The 14,949-nt window shown below is 39.0% G+C and overlaps 1 non-coding gene across 1 annotated transcript; it reads right to left on the reverse strand.

Annotated features, from left to right (window-relative positions):
* Positions 1–383: 383 nt before the first annotated feature.
* On the reverse strand, positions 384–490 carry LOC127133558 (small nucleolar RNA R71). Its single transcript, XR_007807519.1, has one exon. It is a non-coding gene; the product is annotated as a small nucleolar RNA R71 (small nucleolar RNA).
* Positions 491–14,949: the final 14,459 nt, after the last annotated feature.

Here is a 14,949-nt window from a genome sequence, read left to right on the forward strand (position 1 = left end):
TGGCCGAAGATCAAAATCATAGACCTCTTAAGGATTTCGCCCAACCATCCAACGAAGAACCTAGTTCTAGTATAGTAAACCCAACCATCCCAGCGAATAATTTCGAACTTAAACCCTCCCTGTTGCAACTAGTGCAACAGAGACAATTCGCAGGTCTCGCTACTGAGAACCCAAACCAACATTTAAAAATCTTTCTCCAATTAGCAGACACTTCTAAAACCAATGGAGCTTCTCCTGAGGCAATCCATTTAAGATTATTCCCTTTCTCCCTCAGAGATAAAGCCCTATCATGGTTATATTCCCTTCCACCTAATTCCATTACAACTTGGGACAACCTTAGAAAAGTATTCCTTGCTAGATACTTTCCCCCAAGTAAGACTGCCGTTCTTCGAAACCATATAACAAGATTTACCCAGAATCAAGGAGAATCGTTGTTCGAAGCTTAGGAGAGATATAAAGAGCTGTTAAGAGCATGCCCACATCATGGCTTAGAAAATTGGTTAATCATTCAGACCTTCTATAATGGACTTCACTATAACACTAAGATGACCATCGACGCTGCCACAGGCGGTGCACTGATGAACAAACCTTATCCTGAAGCTAGTGCCCTCATCGAAGATATGGCTCAAAACCATCAATCATGGGGAATTGAACGAGCGACAATTGAGAAGAAGTAAGCCCAAGGATGAGTACATGAGTTAAGCTCTATAGACATGATACAAGCTAAAATGGATGCATTGGTACTCAAGGTCGAGCATATGTGCATAAACCCGAATACTGCAGCTGCAGTTTCGTCAGATTGTGAGATATGTGGAACCAAAGGACACTAATCTGCATAATGCAATCTCTTAAACAAAACCCACTCTGAGCAAGTGAACTACACCCAAGGGAACCCATATTCAAACACCTACAACCCTGGATGGAGGAATCACCCGAACTTCTCCTATAAGAACAATAACCCTATCCAAAATAATGTGCCTCCGAGACAACCAAGTTACCAAGCCCCAAGACCAAATCAACCTATGCAACCTGTGCCACCAAAGCCGAGCCTTGAGAAAATTATGGAAAATTTTATCACTGCTCAAACCCAACAAAACAAAGAGTTCATGAACCAGAACATTCACGTTAATGAACTGATTACCCAGTTAGGAACCAAGGTTGACCAAATAGTTACTCATACTAAGATGCTTGAAACCCAGATCTCTCAGGTAGCTTTAAACCAAGCCCCTCAGACCACACCTGGAGGACAGTTCCCTAGACAACCTCAACAGAATCCGAGAGGACAAGCCAATGCCATTACCCTACGAAGTGGGACCGCTTATGATGAGCCACTTAACTCAATATTGAGTGAAACCAAAACTTCTAAGGAATATACCGAACCCATGGACAAAGTAAAGGAACCAGAGGAATCTGAAAAACAGGAAGGTCAAGAAAAAGGAGAAGAACCTAAAGATAAAACTTATGTATCACCCCTGCCATATAAACCACCGATACCATATCTGCAAAGACTCAAACAAACCCAGATCAATAACCAGTATCAGAAATTTATTAAGGTTATAGAAAAACTTCACGTAGAAATCCCTTTCACAGAAGCCATTACCCAAATACCTTCTTATGCAAAGTTTTTCAAAGACATCCTTACCAACAAATGTAGACTCGACGATCCGAAGCCCTTGGAATGCAATTCTATTTTCGAGAATAAGTTAGCCAAAAAGGATAAAGATCCTGGAAATTTCTCCATTCCTTGTCTTTTGGGACGTCATGTCATCGAAAAAGCTTTTCTAAACTTAGGAGCTAGTGTGAGCTTAATGCCTTTAGCAGCTTGTGAGAGGTTAAACTTAGGAGAATTACAACCTACTAAGATGTCACTTCAGTTAGCCGATAGATCTGTTAAGTATCCGATAGGCATATTAGAAGACGTCCCTATTAGGATAGGTCAGTTATTTATCCCTACTGATTTTGCTGTCATGGACATCAAAGAGGACAATGATATACCAATCCTTCTAGGTAGACCGTTCTTATCAACTGCAGGAGCCATAATAGATGTCAAGAGAGGAAAGTTGACCTTTGAGGTAGGTGACGAGAAAATAGAATTTATACTTTCAAAATTTCTTATGGCACCTGTGATGGGAGACGCATGTTATGCCATAGATATCATTGATGAATGCGTTAGGGAGATAGAACAAGAAGAAATCATAAAAACGATTAAGTTGCCATCAACCCTCGTACTGGAAGATGATGACTTTAGGAAACCCTACATCGATGATAACCTTTACGAATGTTTATCCCTTACCCCAGATCCTATGCCATGCCCTAAGAAATCAACCTTAGAACTTAAGGAACTGCCTAAGAACCTGAGATATGAGCTCCTCGATGAAGAGATGAACCGTCCAGTTATAGTCAGTGCTACCTTGAGCCAAGAGGAAACAGGCCAACTCTTAGATGCTTTACAAAGATATCCCTCAGCCTTAGGATATAATATCTCTGATCTGAAAGGTATAAGCCCTTCCGTATGCATGCATCGGATTTCGCTCGAAGAAGATTCAAAGCCCTCCAGAGAACATCAGAGAAGAATAAACCCTATAATGAGTGATGTTGTTAAAAAAGAAGTTCTTAAGTTACTTGAGGCAGGTCTAATCTATCAGATCTCAGATAGTAAGTGGGTGAGCCCTGTGCATGTAGTACCTAAAAAGGGAGGCATCACAGTAGTGCAAAACGATAAAGGCGAACATGTAGCAAAACGAATGGAAGGAGGATGGCGGATGTGCATAGACTACAGAAAGTTAAATAAAGAAACCAGGAAGGATCATTTCCCTTTACCATTTATAGACCAGATGTTGGAGCGTCTAGCCAGACACTCTTACGTCTGCTATCTAGACGGATACTCTGGATTCTTCCTAATATCTATCCACCCTGAAGATCAAGAAAAAACTACCTTTACATGCCCTTATGGAACTTTTGCCTACAGACGAATGCCATTCGGTCTCTGTAACGCCCCAACTACTTTCCAATGCTGCATGATGTCAATCTTTGCAGATTAACTAGATGGTATCATGGAAGTATTTATGGATGATTTCTCGGTTTGCGGATTTGATGTCAAAAATTGTCTTGCTAACCTTGAGAAAATCCTGGAGAGATGCGTGGAGGTGAACCTCGTGCTAAAATGGGAAGTGTCATTTCATGGTCACCGAAGGGATTGTTTTAGGACATATAGTTTCCGAAAAAGGTATTGAGGTAGATAGAGCTAAGATAGAAGTAATAAAGAATCTAAAACCACCCAAAACTATCAGAGAAGTCTGAAGTTTCCTTAGACATGCTGGTTACTACCAGCGTTTTATCAAGGACTTCTCTAAAATAACTAAACCTTTAACTGGCCTTTTAATGAAAGATGCTGAATTCATTTTCGATGGAAAATGTAATGAAGCATTTAATCTTTTAAAGCAAGCTTTAATATCAGCACCTATTATGCAACCCCCTGATTGGTCAGAACCTTTTGAGATAATGTGCGACGCTAGTGATTATGCCGTTGGAGTCGTTCTAGGACAAAGGAAAGATAAAAAATTACATGTGATTTATTATGCCAGTAGAACCCTAGACGCTGCCCAACTTAACTATGCAACAACTGAAAAGGAATTACTCGCTGTAGTCTTCGCTATAGACAAATTTAGATCTTATCTAGTAGGAGCCAAAATTATAGTTTACACCGATCATGCTGCCATTCATTACCTATTGAGTAAAAAAGATGCCAAGCCCAGGTTACTCCGATGGATTATGTTACTACAAGAGTTTGATTTAGATATCAGAGATAAAAAAAAGGCACAGAAAATGTAGTAGTTGATCACCTCTCTAGGCTAGAACATCTGAAACCTAACTTAATACCCATAAGTGATGATTTTGCCTATGATAGACTGATAGCTAGACTAGAAGCCATTGAAGACAATAGCCTAGGCCCTCATAAGCACTTCCAAAAATCCTTAGCTGTAAGTAACGTGCCATGGTATGTGTAAGACCCTAATTTTGTCCCTAAGATCCCTCATGGCATCATAACATTGCATTTGCATTGCCTCAAGGATCATTAGCATCTTGGTTCCCTTTGCCTTTGGGAGGGACTTCTTGTGAGTGGTTTGAGATCTCTAAGCATGCTTGAATTGTATATCATTGCTTTTCTTATTTTGTTTACTAACTAAAAGCACAAAAATATGTCACTAACATCTTTTGCTTGTAGCTTGAGCAATCACCAGGTCAAGAACTTCAAGGAGATCCTTTGTGCCGTAATAAGGTCAGGAGAAGATGATAGCAAGCATGGTAATGGTTCCCAAAGCTCTCATCCATCAAATATGCCTCCCTAGCATCTCAATTCATCATTTTGATCAAAGCAAGTCAAAGGGTTTGAGGTTTGTGCCCCCAAGGAAACCCTAATTCATCTGTGCACCACAATGCCTTGCTCTTGAAGCAACCTCAGCCCATGATCAAATACAATCAAGGGAAGTTCTTTAATTCATCATTTCATGCATATTTGAACTTATTTGAGTGTCCTCAATCATCAATTCATCAAGATATGAGTCATGGACTTAGGAAGTTGATCAGTCAATTCATCTGACTATTTTGACATGCTTTGAGACCTAACTTTTTATGTGTTGGTCAAATGGAGATGGTTCCAAAGGAAAAAATGTTCTTAAGGACAATATGAACAACTTTCATGTTCATCAAAAATTTATTTGAAGCTTGGAAGGCCATCTACCATTCCAATACATTATAGGTCATTTTGACTGAAATCCTAATTTTGCGTCAACTTCCCAAGGACATAAATCATTAATTTTTTATGATTTGGAGGTGGGATCAAATGAATTGGAAAGCTTAAGATGTCTACTTCAAATGTTATGTTGAACAAAATTTCAAAATCTCAAAGGAAATACATATGATAATGCAAGACATTATAGGTCCTTTTGGGTCAAATGCATTAAAAGGCAAAAAGTCCAACTTCAAGTGCCCATAACTCTTTCATCAAAAATCCAAATGATTCACAATTTAAGTCCTTTTTGATTGTCTTGAGAATATCTATAACTTTGATGTTGGAGGGTTTTCCATTTGAGGCTTTCATCATCAAAACAGAGGGGCTTGAACATTGGCCAAATTTGGAAACCTTGCCTTGACATGTTTTGCACATTACACTTTAAACTCCAATTTCACCAATTTCCACACTTCAAATGGATTTTTGCCCAACATAACAATTGTTCCTTACATCAAGACCTTTCCAACCATTACCCACATGCTTATGTTTGGATTTTCTAATTGGCATTTTCGAAGAGGTGAATGTTTAGGTTCAATTATGGAATTCACATCATAACTTCATGCACAAGCCAATGCAGCTCTAATCACACGTCCAAACCATTGGCATTTGAGTTCAACTTGCATTTTCATCCATTTTTGGGCTTTACACGCTCCTGTACAGGCCCATGCATGAGAAGTCCAAGTTCCATGCACACGAATTTCTCCTTGCTTGCATCAGCCTTGGCTATAAATAGCATGCTCCATTCTCTTCAAAAATCAACCTAATGGCGCCTGAGATGCTGCACAACTAAATCCATAACCATTACCAAAGAAGCTATCTCACTTTCTTTCAAATTTTTCAGATCCAAAATTCAACTACATCTGGTTGAATCCTTGGATCTAAAGCTTCTAAACCTTCACCATTTAGCTCATTGATCTTCTGTTTTGGCAAAGAAAGCAAAGAATCAAGCTCAAATTTCCAGAATTCAAGTGTGCTCCTCAACTGGTATTCTCTTCGAAACTCATCATATATTGATCTATTTGCCTGGCCAAAGTGTTTTCTGAAGTCCTCACTTGAGAGGCAAGCTAGTGGTAGCTTCAATTTCATTTTTCTTTGATCTGCATTTTTCATACCTGAATCTTCCACCTCAGATTTCATAACTTATAGGAATCTTGAGTGTGATTCAAGGTTACAGGGGTGATGCACATCACCCCAACTTCATTTTGGTATAAGGATCGTGCAAATTGGTGAAGGTATGAAAACCTGCAACTTTGGCCGGAATTATGAGGCTCACCGGAGAAGAAGGTGGCTCCGGTGGTCGTCCCAGTGCCAGATCAAACCACAGCCCTTGGATCTCATGTGCACGATCTAATCTCAGCCTTTTTTTTATTTGACTTTTTTAAATACATGGTGTGCACGCATTGACTGAAGAGTATGGTGGGAGCGCACATCTGAAGCGCATGATCTGCCAGCTCAATTAATGAGCTCAGATCTGACGCTCCTGGTTTTATTGAATTTCTATTTTCTGATCTAATTTCTTTTATTTCATTTTATTTCAAAAATTCATATCTCTCTCATTTTTAATCCAAAAATTATGGGACCAATTGCATTAGTCTCCAAATAATTTCTAGTTTCTATTTCTGATTTTTAATATTTTTTATTGTCATTTGATATTTTTCATGAATTTTTTCTTTTCTGGTTGTTTTTAATTCATTTTAAATAGTTTTTGATATTCAAAAATACAAAAATATTTTCCTAACCTATTTGAATGATGATGGATCTATGAAAAATATTTTCATCAATTTTGTAATTGATTTGAGATTTATTTGAGATTTTAGTTCAATTAGGTTATTTTTATTCATTTTTTATTGATTAAAAATAGTTTCTGACTTTTAAAAATGCTGAATTTTTTTGTCAAACTTTGTTTGACCTTGTTGAACTTGGGATAAATTACTTGGACCTTTCAAGGTTGATTTGAAGTAGTTTTGAAGTTTGACCTTTCTTTTATTTTTAATTCAAGTTTATTTTAATATTAAAAATGCCAAAAATATTATGCTTATTGTTTGATCTCCAATCTCCATCTCATTTCTGATTTCTTATTGTTTGACTTTGACTTTCAATGTCATTTAGTCAATACATATGGATTGGTACATCTTATTTCACTTGATGCATTTTGATCTTTCCATTTTTCATTATCCTTTCTTCATCTCCTTCTTACTTCTTCTTCTTTCTTCCTTTTGATCAATGAGTTGAAGGTTGATAAGTTAGCATTGATTAGGGAGACTTAATCTTCCTTGATTCAAATCTAATTCATCTTGATCAATTGATCAAGTGAATGGCTTTGCATTAAGGATAGGTTGTTTTCTAAATCATGCAAAGGACTTAAACCAATACAAGATCAATTCTCTTTTTTCTTTTTGGCATGGCAAGTTGTTGGAACTTGGTTCACTAATCAAGAATTCTAACTTGTGTTGTTGCCTACATTATTATTGACCGGCCTCAGATAGTTGTGACTTCTACATAAGTCCAATTACGATTGCTTAACATAGCGCTAAATTTGCCTTATGGCACACTAACTACTAACACTAACCATTAACAATTAACATTTACTTTTTGCTCTTTACTTTTATGCAATTTACTATTCTTGCACATATTATCCATTTGCTTTTCTCTTTGCTCACTTGAGCACATGTTTATGTTAATGTCATTTGCCTTTTGCTCACTTGAGCACATAATTGTGTATATATTATTATGCTTGTGTTTTGTTTTGATGGTTGAGAACCAAATGCAAAGAAGTGGACTTAGATTCTAGGACATACCCTATGCAAAGAATGGAGAAATGGACTTAGATTCTAGGACATTCCCTATGCAAAATTGGAGTAAAAGGACCTTAATGATGAATATGGACCAAATCTCTAAACTCACTTTTGTCCATTCTTGATTTACTTCATGGAACTTTTGATGTGTGTGTTCTTGTGCTAGGGGTTCCCATTTGAGCTTAATTGGAGGACCATTGCCGTGTTCATCCAAAGTGAAAGGCACAAGATACATTGAGGATCTCTTAAGAGGCTTGTTTGATGATTGCTTATGCTTTATGTGATTGCTTATTCCAAAGGATGGGAGTTACTTGGATCATCACTATGATCTCAAGAGAGGGACTCCATTGTGGTTTTGATTCTTCATCCCTCATCTTTTTGCTTTGCTTAGGACTTTAGCCCTTCTTCTTCTTCTCTCCATTCTAACCCAAGCCAAAACTTTTTGTGCAGACATTTAACTATTGTTTTCAAACATTAGAAACCTAAGCCTTAGGCTTTTGATTTTCAAACCTTCTTTTCATAACACTTATTTTGAATTGAATCTTTAAGTCAACTTTGACCATTTTTGTATATACTTCTAATTGGTAAATATAACCCATTCAAATGTCTTTTTGTGGTTCCAATGGCCACTTTCTTAATCAAATTTTCCATAACCTTTAGCTATTAGGTTTGAGTTATCCTTGTGGTAGATGTAATACTCACCTATATCCTTAGTGATGGACAATGAGTGTTCCATGCTTATTATAGGGTTAACCCCTCACTAGCATGTTAAAGCTATCCTCACATGGTAGATTTGTGGTTTTAGGTTGAGTTTTCTCCCTTGGATAACAAAAGACCTCAAGGCTTTTGGACCAATCAATTCACCAACTCGTTTTGAGATTTTTACCCCGAACTACGAGGTTTTGATCCTAATCTTTTAAGATGGTACATAGGCAATAGGTTTATCCATCCAAACACAAAATGTAAATAACTTGTATATTCTCTTCTCATCTCTTCAGTCATGTTTGCACAAATAAACTTTCATAAAACAACAACCTTGCAACAAGTATGAAAAGGACTCCCTAGGAGTACCTAGGATGTTTTGGGTGCCTAACACCTTCCCATTACATAACCAACCCCCTTACCCAGATCTCTGTTTCTCTTTTACTAGTTTTTGTTAAAACTTTTAGGTTTTTGTTCGCTTTCTAACCATTCCTTTGGATAAATAGAAGTGCGGTGGTGACTCGACTTGTATGATTTACCTTGGATTTAGTCAATATCTCTAATGGTAACGAATACCCCGCTACAGTATGCACACTTTGTTAATTACCTAGCTGCTGATATCGTACCCCCTGATCTTGACTACCACTGCAAGAAGAAGTTCTTCAATGATGTGAGAAACTTTTATTAGGACGAACCGCTCCTTTTCAAAAGGGGTAAAGACGACATTTTTCGCCGATGCGTTCCAGAAGAGGAGGTAAAAAGTATAATTGAGCATTGTCACTCTGCACCTTATGGTGGACATGCGAGCACCTCTAAGACATACGCCAAGATTCTTCAAGTTGGCCTATTCTGGCCTACCATGTGGCGCGATGTCCATGCTTGCATTGTCAAATGTGATAGATGCCAACGCATAAGAAATATTTCAAGACGTGACGAAATGCCTCTAAGAAACATTCAAGAAATATAACTCTTTGACGTTTGGGGTATAGATTTCATGGGACATTTCCCACCATCCTTAGAAAACAAGTATATCTTAGTAGCTGTGGACTACATGTCTAAGTGGATTGAAGCTATAGCTGCACCCACAAACGACACTAGGGTGGTGATCAAGTTATTTAAAAACTACATATTCCCCAGATTTGGAACACCCCGTTTAGTCATAAGCGATGGAGGATCACACTTCATATCGAGAATATTTAATAAACTTTTAAGCAAATATGGAGTTAGGCATAGAGCAGCGACACCATACCACCCACAGACTAGTGGCCAAGTAGAAGTATCCAATAGGGAGATAAAACAAATTCTAGAAAAAATTGTTTCTATATCTAGAAGAGACTGGTCTCAGAAGCTCCAAGAAGCACTATGGGCCTACAGAACCGCTTTCAAAACCCCTATAGGAACAACTCCCTACCAACTAGTCTATGGAAAATCCTGTCATTTACCTTTCGAATTAGAGCATAAGGCCTATTGGGCCATTAAAACTTTGAATTTGGATTACCTGACCGCTGGTGAAAAGTGTATCGTTGACATCCACAAACTGGAAGAACTCAGGCAATCTGCCTACGAGAATGCCAAAATATACAAAGAGAGAACAAAAGCTTGGCATGACAAAAGAATAGTGAAGAAAGATTTCAATATAGGCAACCCTGTTCTCCTGTTCAACTCTAGGTTACGACTTTTCCCTGGAAGTTGCGTTCAAGATGGACTGGCCCTTTCAAAGTATCTAAGATTCTGAGATCCGGAGCTGTATAAATCAAGAACGATACATGTAGTCCATTCATTGTGAATGGGCAAAGACTGAAGCTCTACGAAGCAGGAGACATTCCAACAGACTACTCCACCACACTCTGATAGGTCCACCGATTCCTACGACAGGTGTATAAATTCTGATCGTCAAGCTAACGACGTTAAACAAGCGCTGCTTGGGAGGCAACCCACGGTTTTCTTATCTTGTTTTACTTTTTTGCATTTATTTACTTTATTTTATTTTTAATCATATTTTTATCAGGACTAAATATCATTTGCAATGTTTGTGTTTTCAGGATCCTTTTCCCTAACCTTTGCAGGATGCAGAACTTTGATGACATGCACGTAGCTTTCAGAGATGATGCCCAGAGGGAGCATTACATAGCTCTCTACCAGCGCCTTATGGCTCCTACACGCTATTCAGACCAGCACTGCATGGAAGCCCTAGGCATTGAGCCGAGCATCAGATTTTTGTGCCACCAACTCCAATGGGATGAATTCGCTAACGACCTGAGCAACACCTACAGGAACTTGACATTGGAGTTCCTCAACTCGTTTGATTATGATCCTTACTCCAGACCAGATGGGTATGCTGTTTTCAGGCTATTTGGGATTGAGTACTCTTACAGCCAGAAGGAGTTCGGTGACTTATTAGGTTTTCAGACCACCCCCGACGCTATCCCTGAGACGCCGATGGGATACTTTCTGGGTAAGGAAGTGGAGAAATTCTGGAGTGATATCTCTGGTGGAGGGAGTCAGGATCCTTCTACTCAGTTGTCCCAGACTATCCACAACCCTGCTATAAGGTACTTCCAGATGATACTAGCACACTCTTTCCTTGGAAGACCAGATGCTGAGACTTTGCTGAGTGAGGAAGAGATATTTTATTATTTTATGCATCCCAGTCTCGCCCTGTGGCATGTGGGAACTTTCTGTTGTGTGGCCTTAGCAGTGTTGCCAGATCATCCGAATGAGTTATTCATGTAGGAGGGATCGTCACACAGATTGCCATCGCCTTAGGTCTATCCCGCAAGCTGCTACATCTCAGGACCTTCTGTGGGTACACTACTATGGATATCGATTTATACTTGACCAGAGGATAGATGAGGAAATCCTCTTTCAATCCCAGATAGTTCAGATTGCTGATTGATAGCGAGACGATACACTACTTTACACTGCCAGATCCGATGATGACCAGTATTCATGACCCAACTAATTGGAGTTATGCTTTGGAGGGTCATGGAGAGACTATTGAGGAGCCTAGATCCCCACCTGTTGCTGAGTATACCCTTACACCTCCTTCACCCAGGATTATTGTGCTCTCTAATAATTTATCTTTGCAGACCCCAAACATCTGCACGCAGATTGCCGAGTGTCGCAGAGAGATTTCCGAGCTTAGGCAGGAGGTGGCTGACCTTACCTTATAGATGGCGGTATCCAATCTTACACAATCTACCGAGGCTGATTGTTTGTACCAGAAGATCGCAGAGCTTCGTCAGGAGATAGCCGTACTTCGTGGATCCAGTCAGGCAGACGAACCCCCTGCTATTTGATTTTACCATCTCGTTTTATTTTGTCTCATTTATGCTTATATTTTTCGCATTTTCCTAACTTATTTTATATTATTGCATTTGGTATATTTTCTTAACTATGTTAGCACATTGATATTTCCATATATATATATATATATATATATATATATATATATATATATATATATATATTATGTGTGTTTATTATATTTATATTTATACTATAGTCTAATTATATTAATTATTAGTCTAATGTTTAAGTTTTATTTTTATAAAATTGTGCAAGCCTCATTTCATTAGAAAAAAAACAATGCAAATGCTATCCGGACCCCCAAACCGAAAAGAGAATGGAGAAGCCCATGCCAAATGAGTAAAAATCCGGCCCAACTGAAATTACCCTTGTGGCGCCCGCCATGGATATGTGGCGCCCGCCACGGCGTCTGATAAAGCTCGGGGCAGATTCATATTTTTCACCATTTTCAAACCTTCAAACCTCCAAAACCCATTTTTTCACCTTCCAAAAACTCCCTTGAACCCCATAAAAGCTCCCACATTTGTCATCTTCCCACCATACAAGTCACTTTCCCAACTTCCATTTTCATTTTCATCTGTCAATATTCATAAAAATCTCACCTTTATACAAACCCATCTTCATCTTCTTCATCACATTCCAAGAGCTAAATAATGGAGTTCAACGGATTTATCCTTCGTGAAGGGAAACCGGAAGATAGGTAGAGGAGGATTATCGAAAGATTACAAAATCGGGAAATTCTCCCGACAAGGTACGTGGATGATAATTGTCTTTACACTTTGGGTATCTACCATAGCATTTTTCATTTATTGGATAATTTAGGCTTGCACACTATCTTTTCAAACAGAGAGCCTACCTTTGAGCGATTGACAATCGAGTTTTTAAGTTCTTTAATTTATATTATCAATCCTAACACTGCTAGTACAGTTGGTACTGTTCGATTTAGAATGTTTGCTGTTGAGTATGAATTTAGTACCGACGAACTAGCAGGTCTGTTAGGAATTCCTCATGGGGAATGTGCTATTTGTGAGGGGCCTTTGGATTCAGATTGGTCGGTCGAGGTGTTTTCCTTATGGCAGAGATTGTCTAACACTTCAATAAATTCTTTTGAAGGAATTCTTGCCTCGACCATCCATAACCCGGCCATCAGAGTTTTTAGATATTTGTTGGCATGTACTATTTTTGGCCGGGAGAATCCAAACAAGGTTAATGCTCGAGAGCTTCTATTTTTGCAAGGAAGCCTCACAAATAGGAGAATTAATTCAGTCCCATTTATGATTGCTCATATGGCTTTAACTCTTAATAAAGCGGGACCTATTGTTTTTGGAGGACTCATTACGTCTATTGCTCGGGCTCTTAACCTGAACAATGATATAGCTACTTTAGATCCCTTAGCTCCTCGCACAATCAACCTAAAATTTTTGAGAGATATGAAATTGTGCCGATTGAGGAGGGACACGACACTGATGAAGAGTTTGATCGGAGAGAGCAATCTCCCGTACCTCACGTGTCCCCCCATCACCCTTCACCACCATACACCGCACCATCTTCTTCTTTTGCAGGTTCTGCTCCTGGCTTCTATATTACAGAGGAGATGTGGCGCGACCACATGGCTAGAGAGCAAAGGCGTGATGACCTACTCTCCACCATTCAACAACAACTGGCAGACAATATGAGCTTCATGCAAGAATCGCAGCGGAGGACAGATAGATCCTATGAGACTGTTGTACAATCCCTGCTTACGATCACAAACGAGCAAGCTCGTCAGCAGAACTACCACCGTCAATATTCTGCGCTGATAGAGGCCACTCAGGGTTCCATTTTAAGCAACCTTCGAGAGGTGAGGACTGCTCAAGATGCCTTACAGGCTAGGATGGATCAGAGAGACCGTCGTCACAGTCGATCCCGTCGTCCACTTCAGGATGGCGAAGGAACCAGCGGTCAGCAGTAGGATGACAGGTTACTCTCCTCTTATCTTCTTTCAAAACATTGGGGACAATGTTCGATTTAAGTGTGGGAGGAGATTTTATCGCTTTCTATTTTTCTTTGTTGTTTTAGTTAGATTGTTTATTTTTATTGTTTTTTAGTTGTTCACTTTGTTTTATTTTGCTTTTAGTTTGAGTGTTTTAGATAATGCATGAGTCTGACGAATCACCAGTATAGTGTATCTTTAGTACAGTCTAATCTCCCCATTCCTTTAGCCCTACCAAAAAAATTTTGCAAAAGAAAACGGTGTTATTCTAAAAGCTTTTGGGCTTTAAGACGGGTTTGAGTAAGGATGTGGTGACTTGGGAGAACTTTTTGAAACATCAGTATTGTTTTAGCACCATAGACTTCATGAATATAGGAATCACTCCCAAAACCCCATATACCATGGCCTTAATCATCATTTCAGTATAGTCCTCAGTAGTTTATTCTAGCAGTCAGCTCCGGCCTACGCATCCTCTACGTAGGGGACCGATGAACATAAGTGAATGATCCAGTGAAATAAATAAAAGAAAAGAAAAGGCAACTCTGGTATAGGTGACCCTCACAAAGTCATTTAAACCAAAAAGTTGTAAAAATTTGCTGCAAAAGAAAAAGAAAAAGAAAAAGAAAAACTCACCCGCTGTTAGTTGGTTCAGAGGTATCTGGCGCTGAACTCGGTAGGGCGGATAACTATCTGATCCCCCACAACTGCATTTGGGTCAAATAAAAGGGTTTACACAGATTTATGTGCCATAAATCCCATGTTTAGGATCAGAATCACTAACAGGTCACTCTGCTATGAAGCATGTACGGATACCGGGCTTAATGTGATTGCGCCTGAATGAAAAGGACCCAAAAATAGATGAAGAGGTAGGCCTAGGTATTGTGGGATAATATGGGTTGGTTAATATAGGAATGGAGTTTGTGTCCGTGTCTGCGGATAAGTGTCATCACGATACCCTTAGTTCACTCAGTTAGTACCTATCACTGCATCCCGACTTGAACTTAGAAGCCTTTCTAGCCTGAATCACTCGTTGACACCAATTTTTCTTCTATGAGCTTTTTAGTGTTTTTCTTGAGGACAAGCAAGGGTTTAAGTGTGGGAGAATTTGATGACACTGAATTTCACCTTATTTTCGACTCCGATTTCGCATGCATTTTAGTTATTTTATTACTATTTTGTTATGTTATTACTATGTTTTTCTTTGTTTTCAGGTTTTTTGTCTAATCAGAGCCCCGATCGAGAAAAGGAGTGAAAATGAGCTAAAAAGCCTAAAAATCATCATTTTACACTTGTGGCTCCCACTGTGGCTGGCGCCATGGGTCCAACCATGACGTGTCATAGTCCAACTTCCCATCAACTGCCACGTCTCCCACTATCTC

Source organism: Lathyrus oleraceus, chromosome 3, assembly GCF_024323335.1.
Source record: "Lathyrus oleraceus cultivar Zhongwan6 chromosome 3, CAAS_Psat_ZW6_1.0, whole genome shotgun sequence".
NCBI classification, from domain to species: Eukaryota; Viridiplantae; Streptophyta; class Magnoliopsida; order Fabales; family Fabaceae; genus Lathyrus; species Lathyrus oleraceus.